Below are 11,853 nucleotides of genomic sequence, written 5' to 3' on the forward strand. Positions count from 1 at the left end.
CAGCATCTAAAGAAGCATCTCTACACAGGCAGGGGAGGCCTATACCCCCTTCTCCTTGCATATGCTTGTATTGAAAGAAAAAAAAAGCTGCCTTATACTCAATCAGACCCTTGGTCCATCAAAGTCAGTACTGTCCACTCAGACCGGCAGCGGCTCTCCAGGGTCTCAGGCAGAGGTCTTTCACATCACCTACTCGCCTAGTCCCTTGAACTGGAGATTCCAGGGATTGAACCTGGGACCTTCTGCATGCTGAACAGACAGGGTTGCCAGGTTCCTCTTCTCAACCAGCGGGAGATTTTTGGGGCAGAGCCTGAGGAGGGCGGGGTTTGGGGAGGGGAGGGGCTTCAATGCCATAGAGTTCAATTGCCAAAGCGGCCATTTTTCTCCAGGTGATCTGATCTCTAATGGCTGGAGATCAGTTGAATTAGCAGGAGATCTCCTGCTACTACCTGGCAGTTGGCAACCCTATGAACAGATGCTCTACAAACCGAGCCACCGTCCCTCCCCTAAATGTCAGATGGGGAGAAGAGGAAGAAGAGGAAGAAGTTTCTACATACTGATCTTCTCCACCGCCCAAGGCAGAATCAAACCGGCCCACAACCATCCTCCCTTCCCCCACAACAGACACCCTGCAAGGCAGGCAGGGCCGAGAGAGTGTGACTAGCCCAAGGTCACCCAGCCGGCTTCACGTGCAGGAGTGGGGAAACAAATCCAGTTCACCAGATCAGCCTCCACCACTCACGTGGAAGAGTGGGGAACCAAACCCCATTCTCCAGATCAGAGGAACGAAATCCCACAGAGAGGAGCATTTTTGTAGATAGATCGGCTGCAGCTTCTTTTACAGAATTCCCAGTGTTATGTCTGGATTGGTCCTCAAATTTACATTTGGCTCTGCCGTCATTCCTTTCTCTGGATAGTTTTTTAAAATGTGAGCAAGTTCACATAGCATTGGCAGCAGATTTGCATCATCATCTTCTTCTTGCTGTTTGTCCCTTGCTTCTAGTGAAACAACCCCAAGTAGCTAAGATGTTGAACAAAGCTAGGAGGGTAGTTAAAGAACACATGCTCCAATGACAATCTCACATGTAAATCAAATTTGAACCATAAACTTACAGGAACATTGAACTGCTGTCATGGAGCTGTGAACAGCAACTGCCAAGTACGACAATTCAACGGCTCGAGGCTTCCCAGATGTGATGTACAGCTGTATGCTAGAGCGCCAATACAGCTGTTAGGCTGAATAGTTAAACTTGTGACTACAGTGTTAAAATAATTTAATCTCCTGAAAGCTTATTTGTTAAATTACTTGGACTTCATTTTCTCATCAGCTACAGAAGTGTGTGTATTTCCTAAAAATGGAAAACAAGGTAATTACAAATGGAAAACGCAGTTAGCAGAAGTGACATCGTCAGCTTGGAAATAAATCTCATTTGTTTCGAGACATCCAGCCACGTAGTTGTGCAGCACAAACCATGTTCATTCTGACAGTAAATTCCAATGCTCTCAATGGGAACTGCTCCCTAGAAAAAGTGCTTTGGGTTACAGTCTTATATTTACAGTCTATGAGACTCTGGGAAGACAGAATAACTCAACGGGACCACATTCAAGATTCCTTTCTTAGCGCAAGAGCAGAACTTGCGCCAGTATAGAGGACAGACCCGACCCCTTCCCTAGAAATAGTTATCAGCTTGAGTCCTACCTTAGGTGGTGTGCATGTCACACAAGATGGTTTAGGTGTCTTCCTAAGGGGTTGCCACTGGCAATGGCTCTAGAGCATGGGTTCTCAACAAGGGGGGGATTTTAGGGTTCGGTGGGGGGGGATTGGGACCATCCATAACCTTATTTATTGGCATGATAGCAAAAACATCGAATACAAAAATGAGACATCCGGTGCAAAATGCAGAGCAATTTTAAAATGGCCATTCTTTGGCCAGACATATACAAATAGTAACTACAAACAGCTTTCATAATCCTTATAGAGACCAGGGAGACCGTTATATAACCTGAATCCTTCGTTCATTAACTACACTCACTCTTGCTCCAAAGTCGGAAAGCCGTGTGATGTCAGAAAGTCAGAAAGCTGGGTGATGTCCTGTAGATTATGTCCAATCTGTAAAATTGTAGCTTGGTTTTAATTTAATCTGTGACTTTCAATAATTTAATCTGTGACTATTTTGGGAAGGGGGGGGAAAATTATATTCTGAACAACGGTGAAAGAGGGGAATGGGGCAAAAAAAGTTTGAGAACCACTGCTCTAGAGCATCTTAAGGGTCATTCCGCCAACTCTGGATTTAGTTCACTAGCACTGTTTCTTAAATAAAATCGTTTTAATAAACATTTCAGCAAAACGTGATGGGTCTGCCTCTCCTTGTCACACATAGGCTATGTGACATCACTGTGGTGCTTAAAGCACTGAAAGTAGCTCCCCCCTCCCCAGCTATCAGTCCCCATTCTCTAAAGTGATACAGGATTATTCACTGGCTTTGTGTATGCCATCCCCCCTGTCACATATGCTCATATACACGCAGTTGACTGTACGACACCGCTGACCTAAATAGGAGAGGCAAGCCTCCTCTCTTCAGATCATCTATGAATACCCCCCAATGCCTAACACAAATCTTTTTTGGTCAAGGAAAGTCATGTCTCTTCAATCTACTGCAAATTGTTATGTTTCTCTCAGAAACTTGTTTACGGCCCTTCTATAGCAACAGAAAGTAGCATGGCAGACAGCCACCCCACCGAAGCAAGTCATCTCTCGTCTTCAAGATACATTATGGGGAAAAGTGCTGGAGTCAATGATAACATGAATATACAGGTTTCTAGGGAAGTTGTATTTGCGTAATTGCTATGGTTGGGAAACTCGCCGTGAGCATACCAAACTGGCCACACCTCATTGCATTACTTCACCGCATGACAGGAAGGGAGCGGATTTATTTGGAAATGAGGTAACCGTGATAACATTTCAAGTTTAAAAAGGCCGGGCACACTGCACACGCCGTAGAGACAGGAATGCACATAGATCCAGGCTGCTTGGACCTGTCAATGATTTCCATCAGGTGATCACCTGTGCGGTACTGTGGCAGCCGTGCTCTCTTAGCCTGCCTAGGCCTCGAGAAAAAAAACTCATTTTGAACTGTGACAGACGTATTCAGCTCGATGAACTTGGTCCGCATTCTTGAGAACAGGTATCTGCGCAGTTCTTGAGGTCAGGATGCCCCTTTGAGAGTCAAGCTTGCTCTGCCAGAATTGTTTACAAGAATCCTGTCAGGCTGGAAGGCTTAACATTGATGGGATGTTATGCGAACACTCACTGGCTTCTGGTTTACAAAAAAGATAGACGTGACAGGCAGAGACCCTGAAAATGATGTAATAGAGACGACTTTGCTTTACCTCTGCTTGTTCCTTACCTGACATCCCTTTTTCATCAACTTTAGAAAAGGGACACGTTGCTCTGAGCCCATTTTTATTTTCTGTTGGAGAGTTAATTCATGTCAGAATTCTCCCCCTTTTCAGGTGAACCAAGGCCTTTTATTCACAGGTTGTTTCCGTGGTGATCACCCACCCACCCCAACTACTTCGGGGCTTCATTTTCATTATGCACATCTTTTCCAACCTTTAGGAGTCACTTTGCTCTCTTCCCGCGTTTTCCCTGCATGTTCTGGATGCCGCCAGAAACAGCACCCAGGAAACACAGGGAAAATTCGGGGAGAGAGCAAAGTGACTTCTAGAGGTCAGAAAAGAAGTGCATAATGAAAACGAAACCCCAAAGTAGTGTGTGTGTGTGTGTGTGTGTGGGGGGAGATCGCCATGGAAACAACCCATGCATAAAAGACAAAAGACTGACCTGCTTAGATAACGTTGCAACCAGCATCAGTTGGGCAGCCCTTGCTCCTAACTGACGTGTCTCCCTTAAAGGTTAGTCTACAACAGTACAACAGTTGGGGAAAGTGCACTTGCACAAACACATCAGAACTTTATCGAGTTTCGCTAAGAATGATGGTGCAGTCACACACCCTTTGGTTTTGCCTTTAGGGGCTTGCTCTAAGTGCAGGGAATGCACAAAGATCACAAAGAATAACCAGGTTCTGGTTAGACCACAAGATAGTCAGTGATAAATGATACATAAAAACTAGGCTCAGGAAAAGCAATACTCTATGGTACAGTCATTTGTCATGGAGGAAAACCAGTAGGAAAAGTACAAAGTTATTTGAGGACAGACATAAAAACATAAGAAAGAACATAAGAAAGGCCATGCTGGATCAGGCCAAGGTCCATCAAGTCCAGCAGTCTGGACTGTGTGGCCAACCAGGTGCCTCTAGGAAGCCCACAAACAAGACGACTGCAGCAGCACCATCCTGCCTGTGTTCCACAGCACCTAAGATAATAGGCATGCTCCTCTGATCCTGGAGAGAATAGGTATGCATCATGACTAGTAGCCACTTTTAATAGTAGTCATGAAGAAATGCAAGCAAATGCAAAAGCCAATGATTTATCAATGCCCAGTTTACACCCATCTGGGTCTCGTGTCCTCTCGAGATCCAAGCAGCACAGGTCTCAACTGCTACAGCAGAATCCCCATCTCCAGCGTGGAATGGAAAGAAGTCTAAACTGCCATGCTGGATTATGAAAGACAACCATCATCATGTATATTTCAGATTATTTATGATGTACTTCACTTTGCACTTATCAACTCTGAAATTCTGTGTGTTCTGGATTCTAAATTGACAATTAAAACTAAGGCTGCTTCATGCTCAAATGTTCTGTCCATGTGAGTTGTCCAAACAGCTTTGAAACCATGGCAAACATAAGTAAACCAGGCAAGCACAACCATTTAATCTATAGTTCCTGTTATTTTGGTGATGCCTTTTCTAGCTGCCATAAAGTGTTGCCACAGTAACAGGAATTTCTGCAAACTCTATACCAGCATCTTTCAAGAGCTCTCCACGCATTGTAGTTCATTGAGCTGATATGGCTGAAAAGGTAGATAAAGTCCACCTATATACTTCACACCTTCAGATTTTTATGCTTAAGTGTGGGTCTCCTTCATGGGATTGCATAACCTGTCGTTTTGACAATGTGTACTTTCATTTTAGGGAAAAGAAAGTGTCCAGATCTTGTGGTTCTGGAGAAAACTTGAGAATATTTGGACAATGGGTGGACAAATCTTAGGCACTAGATGAGAATCAGGAAGTCAGTCACAGGTCACGAGGGAGGAGGGAAGGACTGTGGCTGAGTGGCAGAGCATCTGCTTGACCCACTGAAGGTCCCAGGTTCAATCCCTGGCATCTCCAGCTAGGATCAGCTAGCATAGGTGATGCGAAAGACCTCTACATGAAACCCTGGACAGCCATTGCCAGTCTGAATAGACAATACTGACCTTGATGGACCAATGGTCTGATTCGAGAGGAGGGGACCTTTAGCACACTGCCCAATCATCATCCCCTTGCTATAGAAACTACACAGACAGCAAATTCTAATTGCCCCGCCTTTCTGTCCCATCACCCACCCTTTCATTCCAGTTCTTGTCCCAAAAGACCAGCTTTTGAAAGTGGCTGTCTGAAGCCGAGTAAGTTACAATTTCTCAATTTGCATTACTTATTCTAATTGCAAAATTGGGATTTCCATAGTACGGAATACAGATGGCACTACAAACTGAAACTGTAAAAAGGCACCAAAAAGAGCAACAAAAACCACCTGCTATCGAGATTGTTTTCCAAAATAAGCCTGGAAATGGTATATCATGGGTACATTTTTGTATACTCCATGATTACGGGAAATTACTTGAAAACATGCCATAAGTATTTACTGAAGGCTCAGAAGCCAGAAGGCAAAAATAAAGAATTTTGTGTTCATTATTAATATAAAATGTCACTATTCTCATGTCCACTTCATGGTTTTTTTTCCAAAGCTGATGCATGATTTTATATATTAGGGACTATATATTAAGGTCTCAGGTTCAATCCCCAGCATCTCCAGTTAAAGAGACTAGGCAGGTAGGTGATGTGAAAGTCCCCTGCTTGAGACCCTGGAGAGCCGCTGCCGGTCTGAGTAGACAATACTGACTTTGATGGACCAAGGGTCTGATTCAGTATAAGGCAGCTTCATGTGTTCATGTAACTAGCAATACTAGGTTTTCCCTTTGGTTAGTACAGCTGATAGACGGCTCAGCTGCTGAGACTGGCCTTGCGCGCCAACGTATGTAATTCTTTCTTGACTATGACATCTCCCTGTGTGGCAGCATGCATGCTTGGGGGAAGAAGAGTTTCCTAAACAAGTGACTATTGAGATCATATTAACAAACGTCCCATTAAAGAACCTAGCAACTGCTATTTCCAGAAAACACTGCAAGCTAGTTCATTGTATATACCTGCCCTATCGCAAGGATTCAAGGTGTACAGTATTCTGCACATGAAGAGATCTCTCTGATCCAACCTTGCAGTTTGATAGGGCAATCCTGAACAGAGTTACGTCCTTCTAAATCCATTGAAGTCAGGGGCTTAGAAGGTTGTAATTCTGCTTAGGATGGCATCGTCAATGATGATAATCTTCCCTCCCCTCTTACAGTACAATCATCTTCATATTTTTTTCAACAAAGCATTCACCAGCTCAGATTTAAAGCTGGCATGGAGTACAATAGCCTTACTGTCTAGAAAAAAATATAGGAATAAAGAGAGAAGCATGCAGTTAAGGGGATCTTTACATCAAAAGATTCCACATTCTTCATTACTAATCCTCTTTTCACCATTGAACTATCTCCACATTCAATGCAGTTGTGTGGCAGCAGAAAGAGTCTAATACAACAATGGAGCTCATGAGTGAAAACAATGAACAGGTTTGTGAAAGGAAGGTGGGAGGATTTAAGTAGAAGCAAAAATGGTTGAACATTAATTCCCTGTGTAAAATCAGGTACCTAATACATATTGTAGACTAATTCACGCATTTTTAAAAAACCACCATTTGTTAAAACTGGGAAATTAAGTACAAGTAGAAGTGAGCCAAGCAGCTTTTGCGGGGTTTGCTTTACTATAGCCCTTTGTATCACTGCAGAGGCAACAAAAATATGTTTTAGAGTCTGAGGAAGAAAATCAAAATGGCACCCTGGGAGGGGGAAAAAAACAGCTGAAAATTTGCTCCCTTCTAAGGACATTCTAAGATCTGGTGCAAGCTGCCTCTTAGGGTTGCCAACTGCCAGGTAGTAGCAGATCATCTCCTGCTAATTCAACAGATCTCCAGCCGATAGAGATCAGATCACCTGGAGAAAAATGGCCGCTTTGGCCATTGGACTCTATGGCATTGAAGCCTCTCCCCTCCCCAAACCCCGCCTTCCTCAGGCTCCGCCCCCAAAACCTCCCGCCGGTGGCGAAGAGGGACCTGGCAACCCTAATGCCTCGTCACACCCCATGATTGTGATCAGGCCAGCAACAGCTGTTTGTGATCAAATCAGCAGCTCAGCCCTGTACTAAACAGCTGGCATCAGTGCGGCCTCAGTGTCTAGCCTTCCCGCTCATTATTATCTCCCAGTTGATGAGAAGGGGTGGAGGCAAGAAGGCCACAGCTCTGCAGTTATACAGTCATCTTAGTGTAGAGAATTTTCTTCTGGTAACTCTTCTGTGCAAGTCTTCTCTGTCCATGAGCAAGAGAGCTGGCGTGCAAAAAAGCCCCCCTTAGCATTTAATGATTGCCATGGAACTAATTATGTAGATTCAGTCATATCCCATCTCCGACTCAGCCTCGACACCATTTATGCTTCGCTGAACCGTGCGCAGGATATATTTGACCCGAGCATCAGTGCAAAGGATTGTTTGTACTCTGGAAACTGTGTCTGTTAGGATCACCATTACCAAAAACCTTTCTGCATTTGAGGGTTTGCGTATGTTGAAGCTTTCAAGAGCAAAACACGAACTCTAACTCTCAGTCATGTTCCTGACAGTCTAGGAAGAACAGCAGGAGGAAGTCAATGGAGCTGGAAGTCCCCTGGTGTAAACTCCAGGAAATAGTGTGCTCTGGGGCTTTCCTCCACAGTCACCAAGTCATAAAGGGCAATTCATCAAAGGCACTATGACACATTTCTTACGGGTTTGGTATTCATTTGACTATTGCACAAGAGACCTGATTTACAGGTTAAGTGATCTAAATATACCGCACCGCCTTCATCAGCCTTGCTGACACTTTTGTCTATTACGATCCTGACGAGAATGTACTGACCAAGCTACCAGTGGGGTTGGGCATTCTGTTATCAAGAACAGTTTTCAGTCATCATAATTTTTTTTTTAAATGACAACTATGTAAAGTTCCCTATAATCTTCTAAACATCAGGGAATAACCATTTGTCCCTTCGAGCAAAGGATTATATTTTTGTGGTTATTTTTAAGTCATTCTGCATTTATGCTGGAAACCAGAGCAACATCCTTTCACAAATGGGCTATGTTAGCAATCCAAAAAAAGATATGATGCTAGAATTTATATATCGCTATTCAATACTTGATTGAATTTTCCACATTAAGAGTGCTGTCGCAGATGCTTTTAAATCTATGAACCAGTGATCCTCTGAGGTAAGATAAGCTCTTAGGAAACACCTATAGATACTACAGAAGCCCAAACCCTTCTTTGACTCTCCCGAGGCATAATCCCCCCAAAATTTGGCTTGCTTATGACCCATTAAAACGAATGTGGTTTATTCCCATTGCACAGGGTATGATAGAGTTAACTTAAGCATTTTGGAGTCCCATTGATTTCAATAGGAGAAATGTAAAATGCTTGGCAGAAAACTAACACTACAGAACATTTCTGGCCAGGGCTCATCCTAAATTCCAGGGAAAACACAGAATGAATGTGTGAATTTACAGGAGCAGAAGTAAAAAGAGACCAGTTCTGGATTGCATAGATTCAGCAGGTTTTTCAAAACCCAATTATCAAATTGCTGATCTCCCTATAAAAATATGCAACTCGTCACTCAGATTTGAACTTAGTAGCATGATACTAATTTTTAAAAAGAAATCAGAAGAGAGGGGCAGGAAGTTAAAGAGCAGTTGGATTTATGTTTGTCCTAGATAAACTGGAGGAATGTGTAATTATTAACAGACATTACACATAAAGGAGAAAGCATTGATAGCTTCTGAAAAGGGAAGTCCTGCGTCATCTTCTAGAGGTGAGGTCAACAAACACATAGATAAAGGTGATCCAGTAGACATTATATACTTCGACTTACAAAGCTTCTAATAAAATATCACACCAGTTTAATACACTTGAGTAAACTTGACAGTTGTGATAACTGACAGCTGTCAATTTATGGGCAGGTAATTGGTTAAATATTATGGACAGGTAATTGGTTAAACATCAGAAAGCAGAAGGTGGAAATAAGTGGCCATAATACAGGGAAGTAAGCAGCAAGAGCCCTAAACTGGATAGTCCCTAGGCTAGCCTGATCTCGTCAAATCTCAGAAGCTAAGCAGGGTCAGCCCTGGTTAGAATTTGGATGGGCAACCACCAAGGACTACCAGGGTTGTGATGCGGAGGCAGGCAATGACAAACCTCCTCTGAACATCTCTTGCCTTGAAAACCCTACGGGGTTGCCATAAGTCAGCTGTGACTTGATGGCACACACACAAGGCATACGTATTCAAGCCCGCGTTATTTATCTTATGCATAAACAACCTAAAGTCAGAGATGACCAATGCAGGGTCCAGGTTTAAAGTGGATCCCAAGTTATTTAGGATGAAAAGAAACAAGCTGATTGCAATAAATGGACAAGACTCTCTCTAACCTGGGTGAATGGTGACAAAACGGCAAGTGTTAATACAGCAGAGCTCTTCTAATGTTCTAGAAAAAATATTACTTTTAAGTCTTACATGCTAAGGACAGTGACCTGCAATCAAGTAAGAGTATCAGACTCCTAGGTTGTGGAGCCCAACTTTCCTTCACCTCAATCTGCAGAAGTTCAAGGGTTACAGGTTTATAAGTTTGTGACCAAAACCTGTGAATTCTAATAGAGGGTAGAATCAGTATTGGATAATTTTAAATACCACTACTTGGTAGGGCCTAGGATCAGGTAACTGAGTGCAATCCTAGGAACACTTTCTTGGGTATGAGCCCCATTAAATAGAAAAGAGTAGGACTCTGAGTAGACCTGCTTAGAATTGCTCGCTAAGGAAATCAGTCTGTTAATCCTTAAAATACCTATAATGTGTATGTATTCGCGAGCTTCAAAATAATCTCAATAATTTTATTAAATCAAAAAGTATCATTTTGTCGAAGAAAAGTTACAGGGAAATTAACTTCGCAATAAGAGATGTTGGTATTGCAATAAGAACTTGAATTGCAAAATATTTTGCTCTAGACCTGAATGAGGAATATCATATGAAACACATGTAGTATTGTTAGGCAGAAAGTATCCAAGAAATTATGGATGTTGAGGGCACATTTTTTTTAAAAAGCACCCTTCCATCATCAAAACCAGACCACAGGACATAAGCCCTCAAATAAAGATGGATTCTATCTTTATAGCAGTTACAGTCAACAGACATAAAAATTACTCAAAGGCAATGTGTTAGGTATTTTCTCACCCTTTGGGTATTACTATATTGAATCTGGAAACCATTAACTAGTTTTCATCCACTATCCAAGACTAAAACTATGAATTCAATTAAAGAGTTATTTTATTAGCAAAAAAGAAAACCCAACAACTACCAAATAGTTTTCCCAGCTTAAAACCTAAAACTTCATAAAAGCCAAAATCATCAAGATAATGGAAACTATATCTGAATGATGTAATTTTGGAAGATACATTATGAAGGTTTAGGAGGCCCTGCCCCCACTCTTTCCTTATGTGACTGAGGGCTACCCTCAGAGCCTCAAGCAGGGAGAGGAGGGGGGTTTGGATCACCCAAGTTCTCCTCCTCCTCCCCCCTTCTCTGGCCATCAGGAGCCTCAGCCTGCTGTTTCTTCCTTGGCTCCTAAAAGTGAGGCTCTGTTTAAGACCTTGAGTGCCTTCATTAGCTCTGTCCCTCATCCCTCAGCTCTAGGAGGCTTCATGGTCTCACGCTACCTTGGCAACCAGGCCAGCTTCAGGTGCCATCTCCCACTCCTTGCTGGAGGCCCCTTTCCTTTCCCCTGGCACCTTAGAACCAGCTGGACTAAACCTGGTGTCCCTTCTCCAGTTTCCATCTCCTCACATGCCTCCACTTCCACGGCTCATCTGTTGGGCAATGGCATGGGGGGGGGGGGCAGCCACAGAGCCAACTGCAGTTGTCAGAAGCAGCCCTAGACAGACATGTTTGGATTTGCATCCAGCCCCGTAACTCTCCTCTAATGAATCTGAAATTTTGGCTGGTTTTGCAGTGGGAACCTGTATTCTCAAATGTGGCGAGACTGATAAGGTTTAAGCTCTGCAAGACGCTAAACAGAGCACGGTATCTAGATTAGCAGAAATTTTGCTATGTTATGTGTAGTGCAAGCTTGTAATTGTCAGTTTTATGAGCTAAGAAAAATACAGTGCTCTATGTAATCTATGTTATTACACAGTGATTTCCCCCTCCAAGATACCACAAAGAGAAGGTTATATATCTTAGGAATCTGAGCTTTAACTTCTTTACCATTCCAAATGGATATTCCAAATGTCTTATCCATCTACCCAGTCTCTTCTACACACAGTTTACCAGACAAGTGGCAAAACCCATTCTCGGACTCATCCAAATCTGATGTCCTGCACTCCTCTCTCTTGTATTCTGCACATTCAAGATACCTAAACTGCTAATTTATAAGGCAGGGGAAAAAGGCCAATGCTGAGGCATGCAGCTTTGCCAAAACAGTTCCCATATCCCAAATAAAAGCATTGGCTTCATAGCACTCATGATG

General features: G+C 43.0%; 1 protein-coding gene across 1 annotated transcript in view; it reads right to left on the minus strand.

Annotated features, from left to right (window-relative positions):
• The window catches only part of MYH15 (myosin heavy chain 15), a 307,159-nt gene that overhangs the window by 147,842 nt on the left and 147,464 nt on the right, over nt 1-11,853 (minus strand). The gene's annotated exons all lie outside the window — the stretch shown is intronic.

The sequence above is a fragment of the Euleptes europaea genome, chromosome 12 (genome assembly GCF_029931775.1).
Source record: "Euleptes europaea isolate rEulEur1 chromosome 12, rEulEur1.hap1, whole genome shotgun sequence".
Lineage (NCBI taxonomy): Eukaryota > Metazoa > Chordata > Lepidosauria > Squamata > Sphaerodactylidae > Euleptes > Euleptes europaea.